At 39.8% G+C, this 17412-nt stretch overlaps 1 protein-coding gene across 1 annotated transcript in view; it reads right to left on the bottom strand.

Annotated features, from left to right (window-relative positions):
• LOC122809446 (glutamic acid-rich protein-like) overlaps positions 1-17010 on the bottom strand; it is a 62654-nt gene extending 45644 nt beyond the window's left edge. Inside the window, exon 1 of the mRNA XM_044080969.1 lies at positions 16905-17010. The gene's annotated coding sequence lies outside the window, so the exon portion shown is untranslated. The remainder of the gene's footprint in view (positions 1-16904) is intronic.
• Positions 17011-17412: the final 402 nt, after the last annotated feature.

Below are 17412 nucleotides of genomic sequence, written 5' to 3'. Positions count from 1 at the left end.
AGATAAAACAAGAACAGCCAGCAATGAGAGTAAGTAGGAGCATAGACTGTAACATGCTTCTTACCTTAATTTTAGGATAGGTTTTGCCTGTGTGTGCAGCTGTCAATGTGGGACAATTGTTCCTATCAGGAGGGTTAAACGTCATTATTTTAAGATGTACATAGTTCTATGTCTGTTTTAAGTTAACAGGTTCTGGAGGTGTTTTTTGAAGGTTGTAATTAAAACAAAAAGTCTTGTAAAATGTGACATAGGTTCAAATGGAGATGACAAGAAACAACCATATAAAGGATCAACCTACCAAACAGTGGGTCTATGAAACACAAAAGCTGGAAATAGAAATTTAAAAAAGCTGCCATACATAATAGGTGGGGATAATAACTTATAATATTATTCCCCATGGTACAATAACTTTATGAGACTTGACAGAAATTACATTTCACAGGAATGTGGGCATTTAACTGAAAGCTTCAACAAACATCCATTAACTATTTCATATCAACAGCCAGTAACAACTAAGATAAAAATGCAGAGTAATGAAGCAAAAATGAGACACTGGTGCTTCCTCACATACCTGTAAAAAAATAAATATTTAAGGAATGGGCTGTGGAAATTATTTGAGAATTAGTAAGATAGAGTTTTCTTCAAAAGTTACAGCTAATGATGAGTGGATAAAATTAAAGCGGAGTTTAAAAATATGGTAGAAATAAAAGAAAATGAGATATTGTTAAGAAGCAACAAGAATTGTTTAGCTGGGCTGACAAACGATAAATTATTGTAAAATAAGGATAATCTCACAGAACAAGAAGAGGCACAACTGCAGAGTGCTAAAGAGAAAATAAGGGAGAATGTGGGTAATATGCATGAGTTTAGAAAGACTGTAGTTAATCAACTGTTTTTGATAATAACTCCAAATCACAAAATCTTTTAGCACAATGACTTGGGCAACAGAAAGTAAAAAGGATTGTTACTAAACTTAGGGATCCTATAACAAGAAAAATAACCAGAGATCATGAAGAGATATAAGAGAGATTTTAGAAATTTTATGAAAATTTGTATAAAGTGGAGAAATCTGGAAATCAAGAAAACTCACAAATGGAAATGTTTATGGAAGGCTTAAATATGTGAAGGTTAATGTAAACAAGACTCAATAATTAACTGTTAAGATAGAATGAGATGAGACAATGAGGGCACGTAATCAATCTGCAGGAAAGTCTCCAGGAACAGATAATATTCCTATGGAAATTTTGAAGTTAGGAAGAAGGAAAGTGATATAGCTCTAGAAGATTTTGTCTAACAATATTTTAAAAGAAGGGGAAGCACCAACATCCTAGAAGGAAGCTATGGTAACTGTAATACCTAAAGATGGTAAAGACTCATCAGACCCAGTTTCATATAGGCCCATTTCAATTTTAAACCATGATTATAAAGAGTATATGTCTATTATTAGTAAAACAATGGAAATGGTGTTACCAAAATTGATAGATATGGATTAATATGGTTTTGTGGAGGGGAGATAAACATTTGATAACATTAATAAAACAATAATGATCCTGAAGGAAGCAGAATATAAGAAAAAAAATTGTTTTGGTGGGTCTTAATGCACAGAAAGCATTCAATGGACTAAGCTGGCATTTTAGGAGTAGGGCAATGGAAGCATTTGCATTCTCTGATACAATAATACATTTAATTAGGGGGTTATATGAGGGATCAGAAGCAAAAATTAATGTGGGAGGGTCACTCTCTGAAAAGATGTGTCTGAACAGGGGAACCAGGCAGGGGTGTCCTCTTTTCTTTATTTGCTTTATATTTAGATCAGTCGGTAAAGAAACGAGGGACTCAGAAATGTAAGGATATAATTGGTATGGTAATCAATAAAGTTGGCTTTATTTGCAGACAATATTACTTTGTACCTGATAACACCAGAAAAGGACATCTCAGTGTTGAGGAACATACTGAGACAAGATATACAATTAATGAATTTAAAACAAAGGCTATACCTATGAACTATTCACCCACATGTGAATTGGTTCACCAAAACCCATATTTTTGGAAAAAACAACTTTGGATATATTTATATGACTTATGCACTGAAGATATACAGAAGAAAAGAGCTCCATGATTCTCAAATTGCCTATGTGCACTGGGACAGAAATGGAGTCATCGGTTTGTACTAAGTGTTAACTTCATAGCATGCAACTACCCTTTATGCAACATATGTTTGCAAGTAATTTTTTAGTGAAAATTATTTCAACTTATCTGGAAAGTTTTGTTTAATAGTAATTTAAGAGGAGGAGAAGTACCAGCATCCTGGAGGAAGATAACGGTAAGAGTAATACCTAAAGAGGATAACGATCCATTGGATCCAGCTTCATACAGGCCCATTTGAATATTAAACCATGATTATAAAGCGTTTATGTCTATAATGGCTAAAAGAATGGCAAAAGTGATACCACAATTGTTAGATACGGATCAGAGTAGTTTTGTGGAGGGGAGGCAAACATTTGAAAATATTAACAGAACATTGATGATCCAGAGGAAAACAGAATGTAAGAAAATACCACTTTTATTGGTGGGTCTTGATGCAGAGAAAGCATCTGACAGAGTAAACTGGGACTTCATGAGCAGAGCAATGGAAGCATTTGCGTTCCCTGATACAATTATATTGTTGATTAAAAGTATATATGAGGGATTAGAGGCAAAAATTAAAGTGGGTGGGGTCCTCTCTGTTAACTTCTGCTTGAGTAGAGGGACCAGGCGGGGTTGTCCGCTTTCCCCTTTGTTGTTTGCATTATATTTAGAACTATTGGCAAAGAAAATAAGGGAATCAGAAATTCAAGGACATAATTGGTATGGTAGTCAGGAAAAGCTGGTTCTGTTTGCAGATTATATTATTTTATGCATGACAAAACCAGAAAGGGACATTACAGTCTTATGGAACATTTTAAGACAGTTTCAAATCTTCTTGGGATACAAAATGAATGAAGCTAAAACAAAGGCAATAGCGGTAAATTTTGTACCCACACACAAACTGGTCTAACAGTATCTATATTTATCGGGACATGATAAAATGAAGCATTTATGAGAATGTATTACAAATGACTCTGTTGTGGCAGCTAAGGATATGTGGGAAGAGACTAAACAGAAGATAATACAAAAACTGAGAAGCTGGAAGCTTTGTTATATAGATGTGGATACGAAGATACAAGCCATTAAAATGTTTTTAGACCTTTTAGTCTTATACACGTTTTTATCAAACAGAGGAGAAGCTGTGGATAGCAATTAAAAAAAGAGTTGAAGGACTTTATTTAGGATGGGAAGATAGCAAGATTCAAGTGGGATAAACTGATTCTTCCAGTAGAACAAGGCGGACTAGGATTACCCAATTTTTTGGGGTGTATTAGAGCAACACAGTTAAGGATCTTATACATAACACAAGCACAAAACTAAAATTCAAAGTGGAAATGAATGATGATGATACAAGGGAGAAGCTCAAGAAATGAGGAGAGATTGGGATTTTGGATGCAGACTCTTAAGGAGAACAACAAAAATCATACAGAGTATTACATTCATAAAATAGCAGGGAGTATTCTAAGAACTAAACCAGCATGAGATTGGAGAAAAGAGATTCTGCTGATAGGAATGACTGTGGTTAAGGGTACAGATAATAGGCAAGAGGGAGCTGGAATTTATTGGAGGCAACTGGCAGAGGAACCAAGGTATCGCCAGCAAATAACTAGAAAGGGAAAGGTAACAATAGGAAGAGGCCAAGAATTTATTTGGACTGCAGGTTACAGATTGATATCAACCCTTGAGAGGAAAGGCAGAGTATAGGCAAGGAGAAAGAAATAGGAGGGTCTTAAATGAAAGACCAGCACTGGTAGAGTTTTTAATAGAATTTAGAACAGAAGCTGCCATTAAAAAGGGAATAATTAGTAAAGCATATAAAATATTGTATGATCATTATAACAATCAATCATAGGATCTTAGAAAGGATTGGGAAGAGAGATTGGATAAGCAATTCACAAAGAGACAATGGGGGATATATGTATATTTCCCTATTATGCAATACAGTCTAGAAGATTTAGGATCTTTGCCTGGAAGTGTTTACATAGGTATTTTTTATACCCCAAGTAGACTCCAAATAAATTTTCCTCCGGTGAATAGCAAATGTTGGAGGTATGACAGGCAAGAAAGAGGTGGCTGGAAGCATATTTTTTGGGATTGTAATGAGCTGGCAGACTTTAGAGATTCCCTGCAGACCACTCTATCGGAGATGGGTGAGAGGATGAGATTGACTGGGGAGATAATGTTTTTGAGCTATTATGCAGAATCGGAATTGCCTAGACATAGTAAAGCCTTGCCGAGTCTAATTATGGTGGCTGCCAGAAAAGCAATTACTAGAAAATTAAAATCAAAGTCTAGACCAACTTTACTAGGAGTAGTGAATATAGTAACGGAGATAAGACAACTGGAACTGTGATCTTTAGAAAAGGTAAGGAGGAAACTTCATAGGGAAAAATGGGAATTGTAGGAATAATATATGCAGAGAAGGAACGAGGTTTAAGAGGCAGGATTTAAATGAGCCATAAAATGTTTAACTAACAATGGCTAGATAGATTATAAGTGATATACAATATTTGCAACTACAGCTGTTTCAATGGTACCTGTGATGGATAATGTTTGCATCTAAAGTGGTGTCGTTTTGTTTGTTTTTCATTTATACAAATGTAAGGTTGCCCATGTCATATGTGATTAGTTAATAAAGATGCTTGTTGGACAAAAAAAAAGAAAACTATTTCAACTTAAAATACATCATCAAAAAATGTACATACAATTTCACCACATGATGCCTGGACACATTTAAAGCTGCTGTATATGAAGTGCCTTGTTCCACTAATGTGGCATCTACCCTCATCTTCCTAAAACCAACATGTTTATGTTTTAGGGACATACCTGACTTTCTAGGGGAGAAGAGGTACACTACCTATAGAAAAGGAATTTACAACACCTGTGGTTTGCACATTACTTCCATATAATGCCCACAGTGTGATACATTGTTGCTTTCTTAACCAGCCTGCAAAACTTTTTTATACCCCTAATTCATGTAAATTCTTCCATAATCTCCAATAGTCCATATTAACAAAGGCATTTTATCTAATAAACATACTTCTATGCCTGCCCTTTTCCTCCCTGTGTACTGAAGGATGAGTTAGGGCAAATGACAGCCTGAAATGTATGCGAGTGTAAATGCAGACCATCTGTACAAAAGACCTGATGTCCCAGAAATCTGATGATGTACCCAGATGTTACCTCTTATTCTGACAAATCTGAATCCTACTTAGCACCTCAGGAAATCATTTTGCTACCTGTTCTTGAGAAACTTCACAACAAGTTTCAAATAACAAATAAAAAGACATCTAGTTTATACATTCTGTAGGTTCCCGGATTTTTAACCCCCCCCCAAAAAAAAAAATACTCAGCATTAAAACAAATTCTCCCAGGTCTAAAAACACACTGAACATTTTGCCCTAACTCATCCTCAAGTAAATGTAATAAATACAAATTTCACTAGACAAATTATCTTCTCAATAATCTTTTCATTATCGACTTCCTTAAATGTTTTAACCCTCTGTACCATTCACTTCTGTCTTATGCACATAATCTTGTAAGTCAACCAATTATGCTGATTAAATATTTTTGAAATATATCCTATAACATATTCAGCCATACCATCAGTGCCTCAAACAACTCTCCTGACTCATCCCATATTTAGGTTCATACGTGTTTACTAGGCTAACGGCCACAAGGGCCTTTTTAAGCCTAGGCACTCATCCCAAATCTCTGACAAGTTCTGGTACCCTTGATACGTGTAAGCAGGGGCCTGGGAGATGAAACATTTACAGACACGGACCTGGGAGATGAAACATTTACAGGCACGGGCCTGGGAGATGAAACATTTACAGGCACGGGCCTGGGAGATGAAACATTTACAGGCACGGGCCTGGGAGATGAAACATTTACAGGCACGGGCCTGGGAGATGAAACATTTACAGGCACGGGCCTGGGAGATGAAACATTTACAGGCACGGGCCTGGGAGATGAAACATTTACAGGCACGGGCCTGGGAGATGAAACATTTACAGGCACGGGCCTGGGAGATGAAACATTTACAGGCACGGGCCTGGGAGATGAAACATTTACAGGCACGGGCCTGGGAGATGAAACATTTACAGGCACGGGCCTTGGAGATGAAACATTTACAGGCACGGGCCTTGGAGATGAAACATTTACAGGCACGGGCCTGGGAGATGAAACATTTACAGGCACGGGCCTGGGAGATGAAACATTTACAGGCACGGGCTTGGGAGATGAAACATTTACAGGCACGGGCTTGGGAGATGAAACATTTACAGGCACGGGCCTGTGAGATGAAACATTTACAGGCACGGGCCTGTGAGATGAAATATTTACAGGCACGGGCCTGGGAGATGAAACATTTACAGGCACGGGCCTGGGAGATGAAACATTTACAGGCACGGGCCTGGGAGATGAAACATTTACAGGCACGGGCCTGGGAGATGAAACATTTACAGGCACGGGCCTGGGAGATGAAACATTTACAGGCACTGGTCTGGGAGATGAAACATTTACAGGCACGGGGCCTGGGAGATGAAACATTTACAGGCACGGGGCCTGGGAGATGAAACATTTACAGGCACGGGGTCTGGGAGATGAAACATTTACAGGCACGGGGTCTGGGAGATGAAACATTTACAGGCACGGGGTCTGGGAGATGAAACATTTACAGGCACGGGCCTGGGAGATGAAACATTTACAGGCACGGGCCTGGGAGATGAAACATTTACAGGCACGGGGTCTGGGAGATGAAACATTTACAGGCACGGGGCCTGGGAGATGAAACATTTACAGGCACGGGCCTGGGAGATGAAACATTTACAGGCACGGGCCTGGGAGATGAAACATTTACAGGCACGGGCCTGGGAGATGAAACATTTACAGGCACGGGCCTGGGAGATGAAACATTTACAGGCACGGGCCTGGGAGATGAAACATTTACAGGCACGGGCCTGGGAGATGAAACATTTACAGGCACGGGCCTGGGAGATGAAACATTTACAGGCACGGGCCTGGGAGATGAAACATTTACAGGCACGAGCCTGGGAGATGAAACATTTACAGGCACGGGCCTGGGAGATGAAACATTTACAAGCACGGGCCTGGGAGATGAAACATTTACAAGCACGGGCCTGGGAGATGAGCCATTTACAGACTGCCTGTGTCCATTAGAGACATAGGTGCCAAACTAGGGATGAATTTCCTGTTCCCCATCTAACTATCCAATTACAATCTAACTATGAATTGGGTTAGGGAGGAACTCTGTTTCACATGGATGGGGAGACTGTTCCAGAGACGGGGAAGTCTTTGGGATACATACTGTACCTGTCTCTCCACCAGGTCCTATTGATATCACAGGCAAGGTTTAAGTCTTTAGAATGGGTAATTCTGGTGGTGTTTGTTTTGCAGATATATAGGAGGTTCATCAGAGTGAGGTCTGGCAATAACTTCTATGCCAGGCAAGGATCTCCCCTCAACAGCCTGTAGGAGACAGAATGCAGGGATAGGGTTTGCATAGGCTATATTATTATGCCCTGTATTCTTTTAGTGAGGAACCTCTGTGGATGTTCTAATTGTTGAATTTGCCTGGATGGGTACATACCAAAGGGGGCATTGTACTCAATAGATCTGATGAATGCCCAACACAGTGGAACAATGACTTTCTTAGACATAGATGTTATACCTTTGCTTATAACTTGTGCAACATAGAATGATTTCCTCACTACTGTAGACACGTGATGGTCAAAGGCTAGATTACTGCCTTTGTATGTCCCCAAGTCCCTGACTAGTGGATAATTTCTTAGGGGTGTATTGTCAATATGATAGTTACTAAGGGTGGATGATTTCCTAAAGGATACTATTATGAAGTTCTTGCCACTTACTGTTAACCCATGGCTCTGACACCAGTTGTTTGCCTGTGTCAGCCCTTCCTGGAGAACATTTGTGTTGGTGTGGGATTCAATGACAGCTCCTAATTTGCAATAATCTGCAAATTTAGTCAGCCAGAGGTCACTGACATTGGCCTTGACTTTAGAGAAGTAAATGCCAACAAGAGGGCTGTCCCAGGACCGATCTCTGAGGGACTCCACTTGTGACTGATCTCTTCATAGAGCTGGCCTCCCAAATTCTAACTTACTCAATCCTCTCTGTGAGCCAGTTAGCTATCCACCAGGTGACATAAGGGTTTGTACCTAACCTCCTGAGTTTATCAACAATGCCAGAGTGAGGTATTGTGTCAAATGCCTTGGCCATGTCAAGATAGGCATTGTGAATGATTTGGTCTCATCCATTGCTTTGGTGATCTTCCCAAAGAAGTCCACCAGGTTGAGTAGGCATGACCTGCCCTTGATTAAATCAAATTGGGTTGGGCCCAGTGTCTGGAGGCTTATTATGTCATTATTAATCATTTCCATGATAATTCTTTCCATGGCTTTGAATATGAGACTAGTGAGACTTATGGGTCTGTAGATGGGCCACCTTTGTGCAGAGGGATGATTGTTGCTGTTCTCCATTCATGAGGCACAAAGCCTGTTTGGAGGCTACAAACTTTATTTCTCATCTGAGTTATTTGTTTAGTTTGATGAGAGCATTTTTATCCTGCTGAGTGCGGTACCTCCTAATTTTTGCCATGATAATTTCATCATCAGGTTCTCTCTTGCTTCTTCTAATACTTCAGAAAAGTAAAAAAAAATCCTCCCTACTTCACAAAATGTTTTCCTGTGGTAATCTGCCAGTTTATAACTCATTTTCTTTAATCTACCACCTTTTCATTGTAGTCATACTACTTCTGTAACACTTTTTTAAATATATCATAATTGAGACATTCATTTTGCTTAACTACCTACTTAGTAAGTGTGCAATATGCTTTACAATCTTGTTTAAAGTCCCTTTATTACTCATACTTGCAAGCCATATAACTCATATTTTTCCTTTCCTGAGCAAACTAGATGTATGGTCATTATTATAAACATCATCTAAAATTGCATAGGGTTGCTATGTGGTAAAAAACACAAACCTCAGCCTAATACAACTTACAAATGTGTCGCAATGCTATGGGGTAACAAACAGTACTGCATAATTATAGGAGTTTGGGTAAAGAAAAGGTATACAGATGAGATCCCTCAGCAAACTCTGATTCAAAAATGCATGAACAGTGAAGTAAAGTATGTTTTACAGCCTGAAATTTATGTAAATAAAAGTGTGGATCATCTACACAAAAGTCCCAATGTCCTCAAAAATCTAATGTTGTTCCCAGCAGCACACCAGTGATATCAGAAGATCAGTACATAAAATATGTAAAAAAGTGTGTCTTTATATACTGCTGAAGCCTCCTTCAGAAGGTGTGCCAAGCACAGCAACACAGCAAGACACCTATACTCCATGTTGCTCCGCACTCTGATGCAAATGAGCCCCCACCAATGGGATCACATACAGAAGTGGATCCCTTTGTTAAGATGACATTAAAATGACTACTACTCTGCAGTCATGACAAGAGATGCAAAAACAATCATTCATGGATTCCTCCCAGCCATGAGTCTGGATTAGGGAAAGATGATGGTATACCACCACCCTGCATAGAAGACTATGTTCTGCACATCATCATGAGACTGACATCTCTGCCTCTTCAACACATCAGCAGGGATCTCTGCATAGCTTCCTCTCCAGCTCTCTCCAGTGCTGATGAAGCTGACAGGCAAACAATGCTACATTCCGTATTGTGTGGTGGGGAGATGAATAAATACACTTGCAATCAGCCAAATCCTTCAGTCAGCAGCATTATCAATACATAGGGCATATCTGGTTCCAACATAATGAAAGTACAGATGAGAAAGGATGCAAATCCATGTGTTAATATGCATGTGTTCATGTGTATGTATGTATGTATGTATGTATGTATATATGTGTACACAAACATGTGTCTTACTGTTTATGAGCATGCACCTGCTGTCAGCTCAGTTCTCTCCACCAGGAAACAGTTCATAGGTTCATAGATTAATACTAGGCTAACTGCCCTTGTGGACCATTTTAAGCCTAGCCTATTACCCCATGGGAGAATTGAACCTTACACCTTGTGTCTATAAGGTAAATACCTTAACCATTATTCCAAACTCCTGCCATTTTATGCTCTCCAGGTTTCTGGGACATTATACTTGCATATGTTTTACACTGACATGCATATCTATGCAGTGCATCACATATTGTAGTACTATTTTGATGGTTACAGGGTAGAAGCTAAGCTGTTAGACAGGCCTTTCACCAAAAAACAGTGCACGTAACGTGTGTAGACAGACATACACCACCTATTCCATAGTGTACAGTTTTTAAAATGTATTTATTAATTTTGTATAATATGCTGTGCCAAGGCCCTACGAAATCTAGCCACTGTGTGCTGATGATCTCCTAACAAAGAACTTCAAAAGATCATTAGTCAGTGTAGCAATGTCTACAGATAGGAAGGCAACAACACTGACGCTGTTGTACTGATTGACAGGTAGACAAATTTGGGGAGCTGCAGGACTTGGAGCCTAACAGTAATAGCTGGGAAAGACATGGACTTGAGGTAAAGATCAATTGCTTCCTTGGAAGACAGCAACCTGCAGCACAGCAATCAACAAGCATTTACAAGTCTTTATGGACAGATATAACTGTCAGTCAAACCTGATCCAGTTTTATGACTGCATCATTGCATTGAATTTCTGACAGCACAGTACCAATGTATGCCATTGACCTGGATTTCACAAGCCTTTGACACAGACCCACATATGCACCTGCTAGTAAAACTGGAGGGGCTCAGGGCAAGAATGAGACTGAGGAAATATGTATTGCATGGTAACCACAAGATTCCTCTTACATCAGAGGCATTGCGGATGCATTGGGATAAATGCAAATGTAGTGTACAAGTCTCCACACATTCCTCTTCCTACAAAGATGTCAATTGCAAGGCTCTGTTAGCTGATCTGCAAAATTTACACTGAAGGTCTCTCTATGTTATGTGGTATTTTCCCCTCCATGCCACAGTCAAGATATCTGCTTACCCACCTCTCATTCCTCCCTCCGAGCATCCCCTGGTTTGAGCCTTTGTCACCTAGGTTGCTACTCAATCCAGAATCTCCAGCCTTGTTGACAAATACCCTGTATGTAGTACCAGTGCACATTTTATTTTTTGTTAGATTTGCTCTTTAAATAGCCATTGTTCAGACCTCAGTGGGAGCAAACAGAGTTTCACTCTCTTGACTGGCTTGCTAACCATGTTGGACTAAAAACCTGTAGCAGATGAACTCCTCACTGAAATAATCTGAAGCTTTTGTCAGACATATGAATGTATCCCCTACTCTGCAATACCTGAAGTGTCCAGGTTTCAAACTAACCAAGTTTTTCAATCAAGTTTTGAAGGCTTGGGATCTTCATTTTCTCCACTATAGACTGGTGCTACTTCATAGAAGTTTGTTGGTGTTGCCTGGTTAGCCCACTCCACAACTTCCTAATCTTCTGCTGAAATTCTGCCAACTCTACCCTGACTGGGACGTTACTTAGAAAGAAGAAACTAGCTGCTGGTTTCCATCCTAATGGGCATGCATTGATGTATACAGGTGCACGATTAGCCTGAGTCCTTAAACAGACAGTATGATGGATATAAAATGTAATATAATGCAGGGATTACATTAAATGCAATGTCACCATTTCACGTGATTACACATAACTTCATACATAACAGAAAAAGATAATTTATGGCCATGAACAAGACTACAATACAGTGTATAAGGACAGTTTACAGAAGACAGTCGACTAGCATGTTCAGTTGAGAAGAAACCAGAATACCCAGGGAAACCCAACAGAGACAAAAGAAGAATGTAGGGCTTTCACATAAAACAGTAATGGGAGGCAGGACTGACCCTAGAGTCTGAAAGAGGCATAATTCTTAACCACTGTCCTAATGCACTATGTGCAGATTTAAGCATCAAGCCATTACTTCCATAAGCACAAATCTGCAAAAAAGGAATAACCTATCAAATTCTGATATTGCTGAGTATTAATGTGCTGCAGGTAAGAGCAGTGCTTTGTAACAGGTGATTTAGCTGAAGCTGTTCACTTGGTTTAATAGCCAATATCTACCTACAACACAACCAATCTGGTAAGGAAAGGAACTGAAGATTTTGGCAGGTTAAAGGGGGAGGAGAAAATGTAGTATAACAGTACCTGTCATCTGAGAATGTGAAAGGTTTGATTCACTATAGGTGTATAAAAGTCTCCCAAGATACAGCAAAGTTCAGTTAAGCTACAGAAAAAGAGGGAAGCTTATCATCACTGCACAGTCCTACAGCCAATCACAGGTGTCTACACTGGCCTGCACCGGGACAAAGAATCAGACTTAGAGTTGGAACCAGAAACTAGTATAAACTATACCACATAGTTGGTTAGACTACATTACCCCACAGATAAGAACTCTTCAACCTTAAGTGAACAATGAAGGATAAGTCAACAAAGTATTTTCATGTGTGTGTGTGTGTGTATACACACAGCATTTAGACTGGCAGTGAAGTTATTGCAAAGACAGTGAAAGCCATAATACACAGCAGGTCTCACGTACAGCCTGCAATATTGACATTCTGGTTTTATAGCAAGGTGGATGACAACTTGGGACTCAAAACAAATGTCGCCTCTCTTTATACTTACTGCTTCTGTAGATAGATAGCATTAGCAACAGAATGGACAGCAGAGGCCCTTACTTATTGCTGTATGTAAATGGCAACCCAGGCAGCCACGGTGGTGCAGCGGTTAGCGTTGTCTCCTCACAGCAAGAGGTTCTCTGTTTCGATTCTCGGCTGGGGTGCCTTCTGTGTGGAGTCTGCATGTCCTCCCTGTGGTCGCGTGGGTTTCCTCTGGGTGCTCCAGTTTCCTCCCACATCCCAAAGACATGCTGTAGGTGGATTGGACACTCTAAATTGGACCTAGGCGTGAGTGCATGTATGCGTGTGCCTTCTGTGAAAGGTTGGGCTGGCAACTCGACACTGTAAAACTTCACTGCCAATCATGAGTGGACAGGTGATCTGCTGTGGCGACCCCTAACCGGGAAAAGTTGAAAGAAGAAGAAGAAGATGTAAATGGTAAACCCAATAATACAGCAACCCCCTTGTCTCCTCCTCTTGACAGATACCAGGTATTTTTTGGTACACAAGTAGATGCTCTAACAGCTGTAATACATCTGTGCGGGGGATACTTTACTGTGTGAACCATGATGGCTTGGTTTCTGCTGGCAAACAATGCAACTATGGCAGGTAATCATAATCAAGACCAAATCTGTGCCAGCAACAGCAGTTAAAACAGTACCCTAGGTGATATGAACAGACAAAAGCAACAGCAGTCAAAACAGTACCCTAGGTGATATGAACAGACAAAAGCAACAGCAGTCAAAACAGTACCCTAGGTGATATGAACAGACAAAAGCAACAGCAGTCAAAACAGTACCCTAGGTGATATGAACAGACAAAAGCAACAGCAGTCAAAACAGTACCCTAGGTGATATGAACAGACAAAAGCAACAGCAGTCAAAACAGTACCCTAGGTGATATGAACAGACAAAAGCAACAGCAGTCAAAACAGTACCCTAGGTGATATGAACAGACAAAAGCAACAGCAGTCAAAACAGTACCCTAGGTGATATGAACAGACAAAAGCAACAGCAGTCAAAACAGTACCCTAGGTGATATGAACAGACAAAAGCAACAGCAGTCAAAACAGTACCCTAGGTGATATGAACAGACAAAAGCAACAGCAGTCAAAACAGTACCCTAGGTGATATGAACAGACAAAAGCAACAGCAGTCAAAACAGTACCCTAGGTGATATGAACAGACAAAAGCAACAGCAGTCAAAACAGTACCCTAGGTGATATGAACAGACAAAAGCAACAGCAGTCAAAACAGTACCCTAGGTGATATGAACAGACAAAAGCAACAGCAGTCAAAACAGTACCCTAGGTGATATGAACAGACAAAAGCAACAGCAGTCAAAACAGTACCCTAGGTGATATGAACAGACAAAAGCAACAGCAGTCAAAACAGTACCCTAGGTGATATGAACAGACAAAAGCAACAGCAGTCAAAACAGTACCCTAGGTGATATGAACAGACAAAAGCAACAGCAGTCAAAACAGTACCCTAGGTGATATGAACAGACAAAAGCAACAGCAGTCAAAACAGTACCCTAGGTGATATGAACAGACAAAAGCAACAGCAGTCAAAACAGTACCCTAGGTGATATGAACAGACAAAAGCAACAGCAGTCAAAACAGTACCCTAGGTGATATGAACAGACAAAAGCAACAGCAGTCAAAACAGTACCCTAGGTGATATGAACAGACAAAAGCAACAGCAGTCAAAACAGTACCCTAGGTGATATGAACAGACAAAAGCAACAGCAGTCAAAACAGTACCCTAGGTGATATGAACAGACAAAAGCAACAGCAGTCAAAACAGTACCCTAGGTGATATGAACAGACAAAAGCAACAGCAGTCAAAACAGTACCCTAGGTGATATGAACAGACAAAAGCAACAGCAGTCAAAACAGTACCCTAGGTGATATGAACAGACAAAAGCAACAGCAGTCAAAACAGTACCCTAGGTGATATGAACAGACAAAAGCAACAGCAGTCAAAACAGTACCCTAGGTGATATGAACAGACAAAAGCAACAGCAGTCAAAACAGTACCCTAGGTGATATGAACAGACAAAAGCAACAGCAGTCAAAACAGTACCCTAGGTGATATGAACAGACAAAAGCAACAGCAGTCAAAACAGTACCCTAGGTGATATGAACAGACAAAAGCAACAGCAGTCAAAACAGTACCCTAGGTGATATGAACAGACAAAAGCAACAGCAGTCAAAACAGTACCCTAGGTGATATGAACAGACAAAAGCAACAGCAGTCAAAACAGTACCCTAGGTGATATGAACAGACAAAAGCAACAGCAGTCAAAACAGTACCCTAGGTGATATGAACAGACAAAAGCAACAGCAGTCAAAACAGTACCCTAGGTGATATGAACAGACAAAAGCAACAGCAGTCAAAACAGTACCCTAGGTGATATGAACAGACAAAAGCAACAGCAGTCAAAACAGTACCCTAGGTGATATGAACAGACAAAAGCAACAGCAGTCAAAACAGTACCCTAGGTGATATGAACAGACAAAAGCAACAGCAGTCAAAACAGTACCCTAGGTGATATGAACAGACAAAAGCAACAGCAGTCAAAACAGTACCCTAGGTGATATGAACAGACAAAAGCAACAGCAGTCAAAACAGTACCCTAGGTGATATGAACAGACAAAAGCAACAGCAGTCAAAACAGTACCCTAGGTGATATGAACAGACAAAAGCAACAGCAGTCAAAACAGTACCCTAGGTGATATGAACAGACAGAATCTGTGCTTGCATATCATTTTTTAAACTTCTAATCATGGCTTCTTTGTACTTCACAGTATCTCAGCCATGACACAGACATTATACACCTCCACAGAAACAAATACGGATGCAAATAGTTGTCTTAAGTTGCTCTTTTTCAGCACAATAAACAACACTACCACCAATAATCATTTTGAAAGATAAAAAACAAGACTTTAACATAGTGTTAAATAATCTATCACAATTGTTAGCTAGTAAATCAGAATACCTATAATAAAGATGAAATTACTGTGAATCACATTGTCCAAGGAATGCACGTCACTTTCACTGTAGTGTTAGATCGTGCCATGAAACACACGTCACTAGTGGATTCAAGGCTTGACATCATATTTAATACTGTGACAAAATCTCTATACAAAATAAAAAATATAGCCAAAGGCTAACTCTGTTTAGCATCCAACACTGTGACTAAATCCCTTAAGGCCAAAAGCTAGCAAAAAGACTAACTTTGTTTTAACAATGTACTTCTTGTCTGGTCCATATTACAAAGGGTACATACTACAACTGTCTTCAAAACTCGTTTTCATATTTGAAAACGGGCAGCACACAGAGTTTCAAATTCAGGCTAAAAAGATGGATTCATAATGCTGTGACTTATCTGAATCATACTTCTGCAAGTTAATAAACTATTTCTCCCAGTATACTAATTTTACATATTCACGGGTGATGAACTTTAAATATCACTTATGTGGCCCAAGCAGCATGTAGTAACAAAAGCTCTGAAATTACTTTTCTAGTTATGAAACAACTTTACACAAACTTATGTAATAATGAATTAAGGTACCAGCTCTTAGACGGTAAAATTCTTGTCCACCTGTATCCCACATGATGCAAGACAGCTGACATCTGTACCACTGGCCAAACTAATGAAATGCATATATCTTATGATACTATGTTCCCCCAATCTGATTTTCCAAATGAGAAAACACTGCCCACCATTTAAAGAATGCATACCAAAATATATAGAAACTTACTAAACAATGTTTATCAAATTATGTTCTCTAATCTGAAGGGCACAGAGTGTAGGGAGTTCAGCAGGCACATAGCAGGAATATTTTCAGCGCATGCACTAAATCATAAACAATATGAGGTACTACAAATGAAGAAAACTGTCAAGACAGCTGGCATGTGTCATATCTGGCATGCATCTTCTCGTTCATTCTGCTCTTATTCAACCTGCCTCCCTGTACAGGCTGATAAACAATAACAAACCTTTCTCCATGCCTTCATCATTAAGGGCTGAATGCTTTGCCACAAAAATAATGCTGGGGACTGAAATGGAACAAGGGTAAAAGGCTGCCATTACCTGACTGCCTGTGTGGGCTTGAGGCTTTGGCCTGTGCTGTTTGTATTATGTGGTTGATTGTTCCGACTCCCCCTTTCTCTCCCTCTCTCTCTCTCTCTCTCTTTCTCTCCAGCAGTTCTTCTTCAATGGGGCTGGCTGTGGGGGAGGGGAAGCTGCTGTGCCTGGCATTATAGTCCCTCCCATAAACTTCCACCATGAGAATTATAGTTCCTACTCTCTTCGCAATCAGAGGAGGTAAAAGAAAGGAGGATGGGTGAAATTTGAGAATAGCTGTGTTTCTCTCTCTCTCTCTCTCTTTTATTGACCTTCTGATCTTGCAGAAGCAGGATTGTTCTCACAAAGTGCCTCGAGGCTTGCAAAGACTGACTCAGACTGAAAACCACAGAATTTTACCAGCAAGTATGACTTGAAATGTTTTCTGTCAGTAAAACAATTACACAGCAAACAATGTTAAAGTGAGTTTTCTGGTTTGCAATGTTGCCTTTTTAAAGTAAAAGCAAACATACAC

Source organism: Protopterus annectens, chromosome 1.part1, assembly GCF_019279795.1.
Source record: "Protopterus annectens isolate FY-2018-M chromosome 1.part1, PAN1.0, whole genome shotgun sequence".
Classification (NCBI taxonomy): domain Eukaryota; kingdom Metazoa; phylum Chordata; order Ceratodontiformes; family Protopteridae; genus Protopterus; species Protopterus annectens.
This window is presented reverse-complemented; position numbering and strand designations above follow the sequence as displayed.